This window comes from Lathyrus oleraceus, chromosome 2 (genome assembly GCF_024323335.1).
Source record: "Lathyrus oleraceus cultivar Zhongwan6 chromosome 2, CAAS_Psat_ZW6_1.0, whole genome shotgun sequence".
Lineage (NCBI taxonomy): Eukaryota > Viridiplantae > Streptophyta > Magnoliopsida > Fabales > Fabaceae > Lathyrus > Lathyrus oleraceus.
This window is the reverse complement of record NC_066580.1, coordinates 184,718,375-184,733,578: the sequence shown is the minus strand read 5'-3', so window position 1 is coordinate 184,733,578 and position 15,204 is coordinate 184,718,375. Positions and strand designations below refer to the sequence as shown.

The window sequence follows — 15,204 nt, the reverse complement described above, 5'->3', positions numbered from 1 at the left end:
AGCTTAGTTCATGCACTCCTCCTTGGGCTTCCTTTTTCTCCACTGTCGCTCGTTCGACTCCCCATGATTGATGGTTTTGAGCCATGTCTTCGATGAGGGCACTAGCTTCAGGGTAAGGTTTGTTCATCAGAGCGCCTCCTGCGGCAGCGTCGATGGTCATCTTTATGTTATAATAAAGTCCATTATATAAGGTTTGAATGATTAACCAATTTTCTAAACCATGATGTGGGCATGCTCGTAACAACTCTTTATATCTCTCCCAAGCTTCGAACAACGATTCTCCTTGGTTTTGGGTAAATCTAGTTATATGGTTTCGAAGAACGGCGGTCTTACTCGGGGGAAAATATCTAGCAAGAAAAACTCTTCTAAGGTTATCCCAAGTCGTAATGGAATTGGGTGGAAGGGAATCTAACCATGATAGAGCTTTATCTCTAAGGGAAAAAGGGAATAATATTAAACGTATTGCCTCAAGAGAAGCTCCATTGGTTTTAAAAGTATCTGATAATTGAAGAAATATTTTTAAATGTTGGTTAGGGTTCTCGGTAGCGAGACCCGCGAATTGTCTCTGTTGCACTAGTTGCAACAGGGATGGTTTAAGTTCAAAATTATTAGCTGGGATGGTTGGGTTTACTATACTAGAACTAGGTTCTTCATTAGATGGTTGAGCGAAGTCCTTAAGAGGTCTTTGGTTTTGATCTTCGGCCATAGCTCTCTTAATTCTATGAAAGAATAAACGTGCGCGAGCGTAACGTTCAGGTTCCGCCAGAGGGTTTACTAAGCTTAAACTTCCGGTACTGCGAGTTCTTCGCATTGACCGGCGGGAAATAACCTAAGTCTAAACGATATAACAACAGGAAAATGAAATTTGACGAAATTGGTCCCCGGCAACGGCGCCAAAAACTTGATGCATGCTTTTCGCAAGTATACGAACGCGTCAGAGTAATATAAAAGATTATCGTATCCACAGAGACCAAGTGTCAATCTATCGTTATCTGTCGTTATGGTGTTTATCAAAGGCAGTCAAAATAGGTGTTTTTCGTAGTGTGCAATGAAAAGTAAAGTATTTAAATAGATTTAATTAATAAAGACAGGGTCGAATGTAATTCATGTAATCAATTGATAAGCCAAGTACTTGCTAATAGAACTACTTATGGGCAGTGTTTCATACTTTGAAAAGAACTAATTTAACAGGAACTGTCGCTTTCGCGTATTCAGAACCGAGTTGTACTCCCTAATCAAACCCTCTTATTGTCACTTATAAAAAGGCGCGCATTGCGTTAGAGTAGTAAACCTATTTTTAAGAAATATAGTATCTTGACTAAGTTGAAAAGTATTATAACCTGGACTTCTTAACCAAAAGAGGTTCTTACGAACCAGATTCTAAACTTATAAACGCGTCCGAAAATAGTTTTAAAATCTCTTTTCTTCTTAATGTTAAAAACTCCTAATGAACTAAACAAAGCGCTTTCGCTGTTTTTGAAATAGTTAAAAACAATTAAGTTTATAAAGACGTTGGACGGCTTTCGATCTTACCCAACGGAATTGAAGTGCGGGAAAACTTAAGTTGAAAGTTAAAATAGACCTTTAAGTATTTCTAAAAAACAATTGTACGAATTACTGGTTTAATTACGATCCTTACATTCTAACCTTATAAATTTAGTTAGACATGGTAAAGTAAAAGTGCATTAAAGTAAATAAAAGTAGTGCGAGTGCGGAAAGTAAATAATTTAAAGCGAGTGCGAGGAAATAAATAATTTAAAGCGAGTGCGAGGAAATAAATAAAGTAAAAGCGAGTGCGAGAAAATAAATAAAGTAAAAGCGAGTGCAAGGAAATAAATAAAGTAAAAGCGAGTGAGGGAAATAAATAAAGTAAAAGCGAGTGCGGGAAATAAATAAAATAAAAGCGAGTGCGGGAAATAAATAAAGTAAAGGCAAGAAATAAAAACCTGCTCCAATCGGAGGGCTGAGTAAATTGCAATGCAGAAAAGAAAATGGCGGCAGGATTAACTTCCTTCCAAAGTGCTCCAAACTCGATTACAGACTCTATCACAGACTTGATGACACAATTGTGGTAACACTCCAATGCGAAGCGATTACCACTATAAAATACTGAATATATGCCTAAGTGAAACAAAGTTGCTTCTAAGTTTGCCTCTGCTCTAAGTTTGGATGATTGTAAAACTGAATTCGCGTTTCTATTTATAAGCAAATAAAAGAGGTGGAATTGACTTGGATGCCCTTCAACTTGAAAATAGAGGAAACCGTTTCCTTCTTGTGGCGCCCGCCACAGGGCTATGGCGCCCGCCACAAGCACAAAGTGGGGCGCCTTAGTGGATGAAGTGGGGAAACGTGGGAGTTGAGGAACTTGGACTTGGACACGTCATGGCTTGGTCTGTGGCGCCCGCCATGGGGTAGGCCATAAGCACAAAATGCTGAATTTTAGGGTTTTTAGCCCTTTTTCACTCCTTTTCTCGATCGGGGCTCCGATTAAAGTAAAAACCTGTAAATAAAGAAAAACATAGCAATAACACAATAAAATGATAATAAAACAACTAGAATGCATGTGAAATCGGAGTCAAAAATACGTAAATTTTAGTGTGATCAACAACACCCCTTTCCTTTTCTTTGAACTATCTTTTGAGCGTGGATCCCGTCGAGTACGGCGGACGTGAGGGGGTGCTAATCCTTCTCCTTGTGTAACTGACTCCCGTACCTTGTAATCTCTGGTCGTAAGACCGTTCCTTTCCTTTTCTTAGGTTAGTCCTGCGCTTCCTTTCCGTCATAGGATGAATAGCGTCGGTGGCGGCTTTGTTTTTACCCCGCCGGTTTTTTTTCGCGTTGCGACAGGTAGCAGCAGGCATGGTAGAGGTAGCAACCTCTGAAGTAACAGTCCTCGCGGGGGGAGTTGCAGGCGTTGGAGAAGCTTGACTTTGAGCGGCAAGAACTGACTCCATCATGGCAGTCAGGAGGGCGATCTCGTCCTTCAGCTCTCTGTTCTCTTGCTCCAAATGCTCCATAATTTTTAAATGATTGGCTCGGGTATTGTACCGGTGAGTTAGCTTGTCTAAAGCACAGAAGAAACACCAATCAGACACCTGGCAAAAACCTACTTATGCAAATGATGCATGGAATGTAATGCTTGATTATTTTTATTTTCAAGGAACTTACTATATCATTTGCAAATATATAATATTTAAATGGCAATTGCAACAATTTGATATGACCAAAAATCTCTTTTTATTTATATAAATTGGAAGGATTACACTGAGTACAATTTCAGAAACCAAAATAAAAAGATACAAGAGAAAAGGAGACTAGTCATCCTAAGGATCCCTAACAACAATGTCATAAGATCTGGCTGAAGGCGCGTACTTCCTTCGAATACGACGGATCTCGGTCTCAAAAGAAGCCTTCATCTGAGTCTTCTCGAGGACAAGTTGATCAACAATCTTCTTCTAAGCAACGGAAGACTGAGGCATGCTAGAAGACGAAACCTCTGGCTCTCTCTGTCTCTTCGTTACTCGGTCTTCAAGTAGCTCGATAAGTGTATCTTTGTCCTTAGACTCCAACTGCAACTCTTCATGTTTCTTGCTCAAAGCACGGAAGCGCTCTTCCCACATATCCTTCTCTTGCTTCATCTTGACGAGCGTGTCTTCCAACTCCTCTACATCTTGGTTAGGGAGAGTTAATGGATCAACCACAACCATAGACATAGGTCTTTCACAAGGATAAGGCATCTTCAACTCCATAGCTCTCTTCTTCACCCAAAGAGTGTAAGCTTCCAAAGCTACACAATTGCGCGGGCCAAGCTCGGATCTTCCTTTCCTATGTACATTATGCCAAGCATGCACAATATTCTGCTTCAAATGTTGGGGATCTTTACCCTCTTGATATAAAAGACCTTCTAACAAAGTGTTATTAGGTTTGTCTCTTAAGGGGAACCCAAGTTGTCAACGAGCCAAAGCAGGGTTGTAGTTAATTCCTCCTTATGTACCAATGAGAGGCACATTAGAGAATTCGCCACAACTATCAATAATCTCCAAAATTCTTAAGGACGAATGATACCAAATTATATCATCATTAGTGAGAGACATAAGTCTCTGAGACCACCTTAGACATTGTTTGTTCTCCATAAAAGCAGGCGTCTGAGGCAAGTGCGAAATAAACCACTTGTACAGAAGAGGAATGCAACAGACAATCGTTCCACCACCCTTAGAATTCCTTAGATGCAAAGAGAAATACATATCACCCAACAAAGTAGGCACAGGATTCCCAATCAAGAAAAGTCTAATGACGTTAACATCAATAAAACTCCCAATGTTAGGGAACAAAGCTAACCCATAGATGAGCAACACAAAGATAGCTTCAAAGGCATCCAAACTACCAGCTTGAGTAAAAGTAGTAGCTTCCTTGATGAGGAAATTAGATGGCAACCCAAATAATCCTCCTTTCTTCACCCAATGAGCCTCTATCTCAGACTTCTTCAAGTGAAGAGCTTCAGCAATAATACTAGATCGGGGAATCTCCTCCAATCCACTAAAAGGCACTCTACTAGAAACAGGTATCCCTAAAAGATGAGAATACTTCTCCAAGGTAGGCACAAGCTGAAAATCTGGGAAAGTGAAACAATGGTAGAGAGGATCATAGAACTGCACTAGCACACTCAAGAGTCCTTCAACCACATCAGCAGACAAAATGGACAGAAGCTTCCCATGACGTTGTTTGAAGTCCAAGGGATCTAATACAAAAGATGTTAGCTTCCTTAACTCTTTCAAGTCTGGACATCTGAAACTGTGCTTCTTAGTGTTCCTTCGTCCACAATCCATGGTCTGAAAATATTTGCAAATGATACCTTAGTTCCTTGAAATTTTTGTGTGATGAATGTTATGATGCACATGAATGCATGAATGCAACAATAACAAATAAGGGATCACACACAAGGCAAACAAAGGTCAAGGGATGAATCAAATCATTATCAAGATCAATCATCCATTTTGGTGGATAATGGTTTACACCTTATCAACACCCAAGTTCCATTGATATTGACAAGACTTGATTGGATCAACCAAGAATCAAGGGTTTGTTGCAAGTCACGAGCATGGAGTATGGGTAAGAACCATCCCAAAGGAGTGAACTAAGGATAAAAACCTATAGATCATGTTCTAAAAAGTTCCCAGAGTCTTAATTCCATCTATCGGATATTACAGGTTAAGATGACTGACTCATCGACCCATAATATTCTCAAGAGAAACTCTTCTGAGTGTAGTATCACGTAACAACTATTATCAAGTCTACACTTGAACAGTTTCCGCACTACGTCCTAAATAGGCTAAGATGGGTTAAATGTTCTAAGGTCCTCAGCTTCTCGGACCCAATTAAAATAGTAATGCCTAACCACAAATACTTGTGTGACATTTCCAAATCCAAAGGAGTCTCCACTGAGCAGATGGATCTCAAGTCAACTTGTTAAGGACTACTCCACACAAGTCGAACATGACTATACCATCCTCCTATCTTAATTGCACTCAAGTTCGGGTTAGAACTTATCTCACCACATAGAGATCACCAAGTACAACAAGCAGATTATATCACACATACATATATACAAACATCACATATATACAAATATATTCACACAAAAAGTAGGCTAAACCCACTGGAGACTACTCTCCAGCTGAGTCGCCACTTAATTTCTGTAGCGGGAAATTCATGATCATCAAGCTATTGACAAGCTAGAGATCAAATAACAAGAGTCGCCACCGCGCTTTTATTGTTTCCAAGGGAAAGGGGAAAAAGTACGAACAAAACCCAAAAAGTAATAAGTTTTCAAATAAAAACTAATAAAAGTCAGAAGATCACAGGTAAGGGGGTTGGTTACACAAAGGGAAGGTGTTAGCACCCAAAGTGTCCTAGGTACTCCTAGGGAGCCCTTTTTGTGTGCATATGTGTTTTGTACAAAGTGATGTTTACAAATAAATAGAATGGGGGAGGAGAAAAGAATTCATTAGTTATATTTTTGTCTTTGACAAGACCTTCGGTCTTGTGCCTACGTACCAACATAAAAATGAGGGATCAAAACCTCGTAGTTCGTGATACAAATTTCAAAGTGGATGCATTGATTTTAACAAAATTTAAGTTTGAAAGGCACAAAGGCCTAAAATGGTTTGAATGAGTTAATTCTTTTTGGCTTTTTGAAAGTTTAAGTCAAGTATAGTTAAGTTTATTTACAAGTTTGATTTAAGAAAATGAGTTTGAAAATGCAATGGCATAAGGCCAAAGTTTCTATCTTTTTGTAAAAGTGGTCAAAGTTTAAAACAAAAGTAGTTCACACAAAGAAGATTTAAAAATGGAGGGAGAGATTTTTGAAATTAAAGAAATGGGGAGAAGATGAAGAGACTATCCTATGCACAAAATTAAAATTTTAGAATTGAAAAGATCTGACCAAATGGGTAGCAATCCAATAGACAAGAATGTCAATAGAAACCCGGAATTCCCTTGGACTTTTAGAATCAAGCAATACACAAATGCACAATTATATTATCTTGAAGAGCAAGACATCAAATAAAGATGGCCTCATCCAAGCTTTATCCATTCCATGATCTTCTTCCAAAATAGCCCATGTAACAGATGAATTCCATGAATCACAGGTTCAAAATAACAGCTTCACAATGATCATGTTGCAGATGAACTCAGAGAGGTCTTCAAAGATGTATCAGATGAATTTCAAATTGCAAGCACTTGGTTCTTCAACAAATTGGCATTGGCCAAGTCCATTAGCATGGGAAGGTTGCCTAGATTCTAAGTCCATTTGTCCAAGATCAAGCCAACGGTCCACTCAAAAGTTTTTTAGGGTTTTTTGTTATTATTATGTACATTAATGGTCAAAGACCACACAAACAAGCAAAGTATACACAAACAAAATATATCACACAATATGGTCCAAATGGAAAAATTGAAAATTGCATTAACATAAACAATTAGAATGATATGAACAATCGAAAATGAAATAGAGTGCTAAAAGTAAATTGCATTGAAGTAAAAACTTGAAACTAAAAGTTAGTAGTTAATAGGTTAAGAGTTAGTATTGTTTTGCTTTTGCTTTTCAAGACATTCTTTGGAGAACACTCAACCCACTTATCACAAGCATGGATCCTTGAACCAAAACATCTTCCAAAGGAAGGAAAGAAGGCCAAGTTTCCACACAATACCATGAAAGATGGGAGACTTACAATCTCACTAACTAGAATGCTTATGCCTTTTATGTCACAAATTTAGCGCTATGTTAAGCAATCGTAATTGGACTTACGTAGAAGTCACAACTATTTGAGGTCGGGCAATAGAATTTTGGTGTTAATGCATGTTAGAGACATAGTATAATGGACTATGCTCATGAAACGTACCACACACAAAAAGAATATGCAAAAGATGTGGCCTAATCTCATCCATACTCATGTTAATTTTTCAATCAACTAGCATTAGGACTTTGAGATATCATAGGCCAAATGGAGTGGATGAATGAAGAAGGGGAATAAGATGAAGTGGGAAGGGGATGAATGAAATCACAAATTGGTCAAAGGAGGACTTTTACCAAATTAATATCATTCATTCATTTTGGGAGATGAAATGTATATTGCATTAATCCCCTAAATCCAATGATATTAATTTGACAAAGTTAAATCAACCTTGGTCAACAAATTTATTTGCCATTTATTCAAATTAAAATATTAAAATAGTGCATTTAAATTAAATATGGTTTGTCCAATTCCTAAAATCTCATCAAAACACCAAAGAAATGGCCATGAGATTTATCATAGGTCAAACAAGGTCAAAGGACCTTGGAGAAAAAATTTCATAATTTTTGGACATTAAAAAATATTTTTAAACAATTAAAAACAAATGCAAAATCAATTAATTCATGAAAAATATTAATAATGATCCAAAAAATAATTTTAATTCAGAATATGAAAGAGAAAAATATTTGAATTTTTTTGTGAAATCCCATATTTTTTGGATCAATGTTGAATTTAATATGAATTATTGAAAATAATGCAATTAAAATAAAAATTCAGAAAATCAAAAATATGTGGACCATCTGATCTCCCTCATTAATTGAGGTGGCAGGTCAGATGGTCCCTAGCGCGCATTCCATGTGGTCATTAGTCAACTGCGCCGCATCACCGCCTAAACCCAACGCCTAAGAGGTGGCAGATCAAATGGTCATTAGTCAACCAACGCCTAAGATTAAAACTAAATGAATGGATCATGTGGTTCAGAGTCTTGCCAACGCATCACCGGAGCCAGAGCTCCGGTCATCTTCTCCGGTGGACCTCACCGGACTGGTCCACCATCAACCATCACCAAAATTAAAAACAAGGACATGATCTTAAAGAAAAAATGGCACTGAGCTCGAATCTGGCCTCAATTCACTCTAACTCCAAGTATATTGAGAGATACATGGAGTTGAAATTTGAGGTACATGAACTGAGTTGCTTCGATTTGGCCTCAAAGCAACTCAATCTTCTTGCCTATATTGGTAGGACTTCAGACAACCAAAGAATCAATAGAATTGAGTAAGAATTTGAGAGAATCGAAGAGTTCAAAATTTATGGAAAATACCTTCAATGGAGGTCTGGATTCAACTGATCTTGATCTTGTTTGTGCTTGATCTCACTCCACTTGCTTGCAGAAGAAGGATTGGATGGTTGAAAGGCTATGGATTCCTGGAGATTTGAATTTCAAAACAGTGGAAATTCAACCTCAAATTTAGAAGAATTTCTCAGGCTTATCCTTTGCAAAGTGAGGGTTTGAGATGGGGGATCAAAGCTAGCGCGAAGGTGTGTTTATTTCTGAGCAATTGAAGCTCTATTTATAGCCAAAATAGTTGATAATTGCACACTTCAAATCACTTTCCAATTTTGGCAAATGGTGATGCAAGGGTGCATGGGCGCGCACAGGCCCATGAAATCATTGCTTGAGGTCCACAAATGAATGTTGGATAGTATGAATTGAGCTTGGATTGCAAGGCAAGTGTGCATTGATGTTTGAAGTTTGATCTTTGCCAAGTGATGTCAACCTGTTCATGCCATGTGCAACCTATGCATTTCTTGTCCAAAATATATGAATTTGAGCTCTTTGGAAAGGTGAGATCAAGAGGAACAACTTTCGTGTTCAACACTTTTTCATTTTGATCTTGGAACTTGGAGAAATTTGAGGTGGAAGTTTGGAAATTTTTGACATATCAAATTTTTTCTAAGTGTCAAGCCATATGTCTCAGTATTCCACGTTGCTTAACTTTTTTTATAAGCTTCAACTGAGAAAAGTGTCTTCATTAAAGTTGTAGCTCTCTCATATAAGTTCCAAATGGTCACCAATTTCATGTCATTTGGATTTGAAATGATAGAGTTATCCATTTTTTAAGTTTGGAAAAATCACTTGATCAATGGTATAGGTCAAAAGTGACCTATAATGTAACCTCATATCACATGCTCATAAAAGTTGAAATAGCTCCCACTCAAAACATCAAAGTTAAATTAGACACATTGAATTTGATTGTGAAACTTGGAAATCTTTCATATCATAAAAATTGAGCAAGTTATGGCCTTGGGAAGTTGACTTTCAAATTAGGGTTTAGACAAAATGACCTATAATGTCTCAACATAGAAAATGATTTTCCAAGCAAACCTAGCTCTAGCTCTTAACATGAAAGTTGTTTGGAATGTAATTTAGAGTAAGTTTTCTCTTGAAATAATTTTCATATGGTGAAAATTGTAGGAGATAGGGTCTAGGGAGACCCGGTTTTGATCAGATGAATTCATCTGGCCAACCACCATCAACCAACTTGTTAACTTCCAATTCTCTTAACTTTCTTGGCTCATGGTAGATCATATATGCATAAGATGATGAATTTTGAAGTTTCCCTTGAGAAATTTGATCAATTGGTGAGATAGCTTGTTGTAGAAGTTACTCAAGATACCCAGTCAAACTAGGGTTTCCAAGGCAAATCACCCTCAAACTCTTGAAGAAAACTTGATCAATATAATATGTAGAGAATATTGGCACTCATATATGATGTTCATAACCATTATTGAATCAATTCTTGGTTGTGCTCTTTGTTCATGCGGGTCTCAAATCCTAGATGTGAACTTGATGAATCAATGAGATCATGCCCTTCCTACAAAAGAGTTAGACAAATGCAAAGACATATTTTTAGTATTTTAGTTAATAAAATGATAATATACAAGTATGATATAATTACAAAGTGTTTGGTGATCTCTCCCAAAACAAACCCAATGAAAAGGGGTAAGGAGGATGCCAAGATATGATCCCAATGCTAATGCTTATGATGAAATTACATGAGGGATCTTAGGGTCAAAATTGGGGTCTTACACCTTCCAACCATCTAATCATGTTTGAATGTTTTAATCATGGCCATTGGTTTTAATTACCATTGTTGCAGAGCGTTGACCAGAGTCCATCATGGACTGCACACGCGTGGCCATCAGATCTACCACATCAATTAATGAGGGAGATCTGATGGCCCTTGTTTTTTCCAATTTTATTTTAATTTCTGATTTTTCTTTTAATCCACTTATTTTGATTAATTCATAATAAATTCATTTTTAATCCAAAAAATATGGGACTTTCACCAAAAATCTTTAAATATTTTCCTCTTCCATATTTTGAATTAAAATCATTTTTTGGATTAATTTTGATATTTTTTTGTGAATTAATTGATTTTTGACTTGTTTTTAAATATTTTAAAATACTTATGACTTTCCAAAAATTCTAAAAATATTTGTCTAAGGTCCTTTGACCTTGTTTGACCTAGGATAAATCCCTTGCCCATTTATTTGGTGATTTGAATGGATTTGAGGTTTGGTCCATTCAAAAATGCATTTTAATTCATTTTAAAAATAATTTTTAATTGTTTAATCGTTTAAAAATACTGTTGAGTCATTTGATTGACCTTGTGATATTTGACTATCTGTTTGGCCTTGATCATGGTTGATTTAAACTTTTGTTTGATCAATACTATTGGATTTAGGGGTTGATGAAATGTACATTTCATCCCTCAAGATGAATGGATAGTATTGATCAGATGAATTTCTTCATGTGATCAATTTGGGTTCCTATTTCCCATCCCCTCTTCATATTCATCCCTATTCTTTCCCAATCCATCATTGGTCGATGATTTCTCTAATGTCCAAAAAATAGTTGATTCATCAATGACCTTGTGTCAGATGAATCAACATGAGCTGGATTGAGATAGGTCCACCCCATCTTTATTTATGTGTGTGGTATGTTTTAGGAGCTTGGTTCTTTGTACCAAGTCTCTAACATGCATTAACACCAATGTCTTTATTCTCCAGCCTCAGATAGTTGTGACTTCTACATAGGTCCAATTACAATTGCTTAACATAGAGCTAAATTTGTACCAAAAGGCCTAGCGTTCTAGTAAGTGAGATTGTAAGTCTCCCATTCTTCATGGCATTTTGTGAAGACTTGACCTTTTTTCCATTCATGAGAGCTAGTGGCATACTTGTTGATTTATCCAAGTTAGAGCCCTTCTCATGGATAATGTCTTGGTTCATGTATTTATACTTGTGAATGAAAGGTTGAGTGTTCTCCAAAGAATGACTTAAACAAATTGAACTCTTCACTAACATTTGACTAACTTCTTATTAACATTGCTTTACTTTCAAGTCATTTACTTAATGCAATTTAAATTTCAATACCTTTATCATTCATTGTCATTTACATTTCATGCAACTTGTTTATGTTTCAATCATTTTTACTTTGCTCACTTGAGCCATATCTTATGATTGTATATATTGTGTGCTTGTGATTTTGTTTGTGGTCTTACAACCTTAATTACCTAATAACAACAAAAACCCTAAAAAATATCTTGGTGGACTATTGGACTTTATCTAAACTTTTGGACTTAGAATAGACAATATTCCCTATGCTTTAAGGACTTGGCCAATGCCACTATCTGAGACTGAGTTATCCTTGACAATGCCTTTCATATGATGCAAGCCTTGATTTCCACTTGGGTTCATCTGTCACTTTGTCTCTATGCTTGATTGTTATATTGTTATTATTGTTGATATCTGATGATTGTTTCTGTGAGTCTGCCAAGGAATATTTTCATCTGATACATTTGAAGACATTGAAGACTTCTTGCTATTGGAGTGCTTGCTTGGATATCATGGCTATATTTATTTGATGCCTTGGTCTTCATGATTAATTGCTTGGATATTGCTTATGCTGGTTCCTTGCTTAAAAGTCCAAATGAAATGGGTTTCTATCTGACATTCTTGTCTTGTGGATTGCATCCCATTGGTCATATCTTTTCAACTCTAAAGTTTTAAATTTTATCTATGATAGTCCCTTCATCTCCTCCCACTTATTTAATTTCAAATCTCTCCTCTTTTCAAAACCTTCTTTGTTTGTGCTTTCAACTTAGACATGTTTTAATGATTAGAAATGTTGGCCTCATGCCATTGAATGTTTTAAACTTTTTTCTTAAATAAAACTTGTGAATGAACTTAACAATATTGACTTTAATTTCAAAAGACAAAAAGAACTAACAACCTCATTCAAATATTTGGCCATCTTTGTGCCTTTTCCTATTAAACTTTTGCTTAAAATCAATTCACCAACATCTTTGAAATTTTTACCACGAACTACGATGTTTTGATCCCTCATTTTTATGTTGGTACGTAGGCATAAGACCGAAGGTCTTGTCAAACACAAAAATATAATTAATGAATTATTTTCTCATCCCCTCACTTTGTATTTTTATCAAACATCATTTTGACCAAAAACACTTGCACACAAACAAGGGTTCCCTAGGAGTACCTAGGAAACTTGGTCGCTAATACCCCCCCCCCCTCTGTGTAACCAACCCCCTTACCTGTAATCTCTGGAATTTTATTAGTTTTGATTTGAAAACTACTTATCTTTGGGTTTTGTTCGTACTTTTTCCCTTTTCCTTTGGAAACAATAAAAGTGAGGTGGCGACTCTGGTTTTATTGATTTCAGGTTTATCCATAGCTTGATGGTCATGAATTTACCACTACAAAAACCACTAAGAAGAAGTCTATCAAAATAAAACTTGGTCAATCAACTGAATCTGGGACAAATTGTGAAACATATTTCCAGGACATTTTGTCCACCATCAGAAAAAATATTGGTGGAAAGAAGGATTCCAGTGAATGTTGTTACTACACCTATAGATAGTGTGTCACTCCATTATGAAATAAGTGTTCAGAAGTGAAAGTATGTTTATAAAAGTATAATTGATTTTAAAAGAGAGCTAAGCAAACATTCCCTTGAGTGGAAAGAGATCATGAATCTACTGAAGGATGTTGGATTGATGAAGACTATTTCAGACATTAGACCTTGCTATAAGAAACTGATCAAGGAGTTCATTGTTAACCTATCTGAAATTCTGGCGTAGTCAGTATTCAGATGTTCTACTCCAAGTCATGACATCTGATCTAACATTGTACTTATTACAGCAAGACAGTTATTACACTCTGTACTAATGAGCACCTTATCACAGTGTCACGACCTCTCCTTCTATGTCATCCTAGAAAGGAGGAACACTTAGTTATGTGCACCATAACATTCACTACTGTTGTTTTCCTACACAGTTGTCAGCACGATGTCTCAATCCTGTTTTGGACATCATCTGTTACTTTGTTCCAGTTTGTTGGTCTTGTACTTGTATTTCCTAGATTAAGGTTGTAACAAGTTAAACTAATCTCCACTTATTAAGGAGCTAACAAATAGATTATTTGTTAGGTTCATTAATTGCAGCTTAGTTGTTAGTTTCCTAGATTTTAGATCAGCTGGTGGATTCCTGAAGAATAGCCTGAGAAAAATCCTGAAACAGAAAAACTAACCATCCAACAATATAGCATATGCTGTCAGGAATGAATGTCACAACATTCCGTCTGACATCCAAGCCCAGAACCATATGCTCAGTCTGTTTAGTTCCTGAACACAGACTGCTAAATTTGCTGTACTGTAAAAGACCAACCAGTCTCTACTTCAGTATCAGCTTACTGGAAGAACTGTCAAGACATCAAGTTTGACAGTTTCACACTGCTCTGTTGGCCAGGTCTGATATGCTTTTTAAAACCAGACTTCACTACATACTGAACTGAATTCATCAGCTTAATAAACAGTATGTGCTGTTGTTGATGAATGTCAAAACATTCTGATTGACATTCCAACAGAAGGCTATGTATCAGGTTTGTTATTAACTTGATTGGCAGACTGTAACACAACCTGAATTATGGCAGACATGATTATAACATGCAGTAGGTAAACAAACACAGGAAATTGTTAACCCAGTTCAGTCCAACATGACCTACATCTGGGGGCTACCAAGCCAGGAAGAAGATCCACTATTAGTAGTATCAATTCAGAGTTAAACTCCCCCGTTTACAACTCATCACTTAATCCCTACCCAATGCAATCTATACCTAGGAACTCCTAGATAGAAACCTCCAGTTTCCATTCCTATCACTACAAATACAATGTAATGTGCAAACACCTTGAACTTGCTTCACAGCTTCATTCAAGAACATAATCACTCTTGCCTACAGGCTTTGAGTGACAAACACTCTCAGGTTTACCACTGAGAGACACATGGTAACCTTCCCACAGATTGGGAGGTTTACCTTACACACACCCTTAAAAATTCATTCTAAGAGGCTTACAAAAACTAGATTACAATCAGCTATTTATAACCTAATCACCCAACTGGATTTGGGCCTTCAGAAAGCTGCAGCAGACTTGTTCTTTGCTGTTACAACTTCAGCAGAAAAAATCTGCTAAAAACAAGGTCTTCAAGTTCCTAAACTCTCTCCATATATATCTCCATGTTTAGAGCCTATATATATTCTGATTTAGTCTTCAAGACCTCCACATGGGAGTTAGGATATTCACCAGATATCCTTGCTGATCCCATGACATATACTGAATTAATTAATTCAGTTTCCTACACATGTGCGATGTCACAGACCTGATGTCGTGACATCGTACATGACATGTTGGTCCAGATGTTGAATTTCTTCAACCCAACATATTAAAACAACAGAGATGATTACATTATTTGTTTTCTAAAATTAATGCCAATCCTAAGGAATCAACAATATCTAGTGATTGCAATGTTGAAGGAAGTCAAGAATA

At 36.6% G+C, this 15,204-nt stretch overlaps 1 non-coding gene across 1 annotated transcript; it reads left to right on the top strand.

Annotated features, from left to right (window-relative positions):
- The first annotated feature begins 215 nt into the window (after window positions 1-215).
- Window positions 216-322, top strand: LOC127125060 (small nucleolar RNA R71). The gene has a single exon (XR_007804525.1). It is a non-coding gene; the product is annotated as a small nucleolar RNA R71 (small nucleolar RNA).
- Window positions 323-15,204: the final 14,882 nt, after the last annotated feature.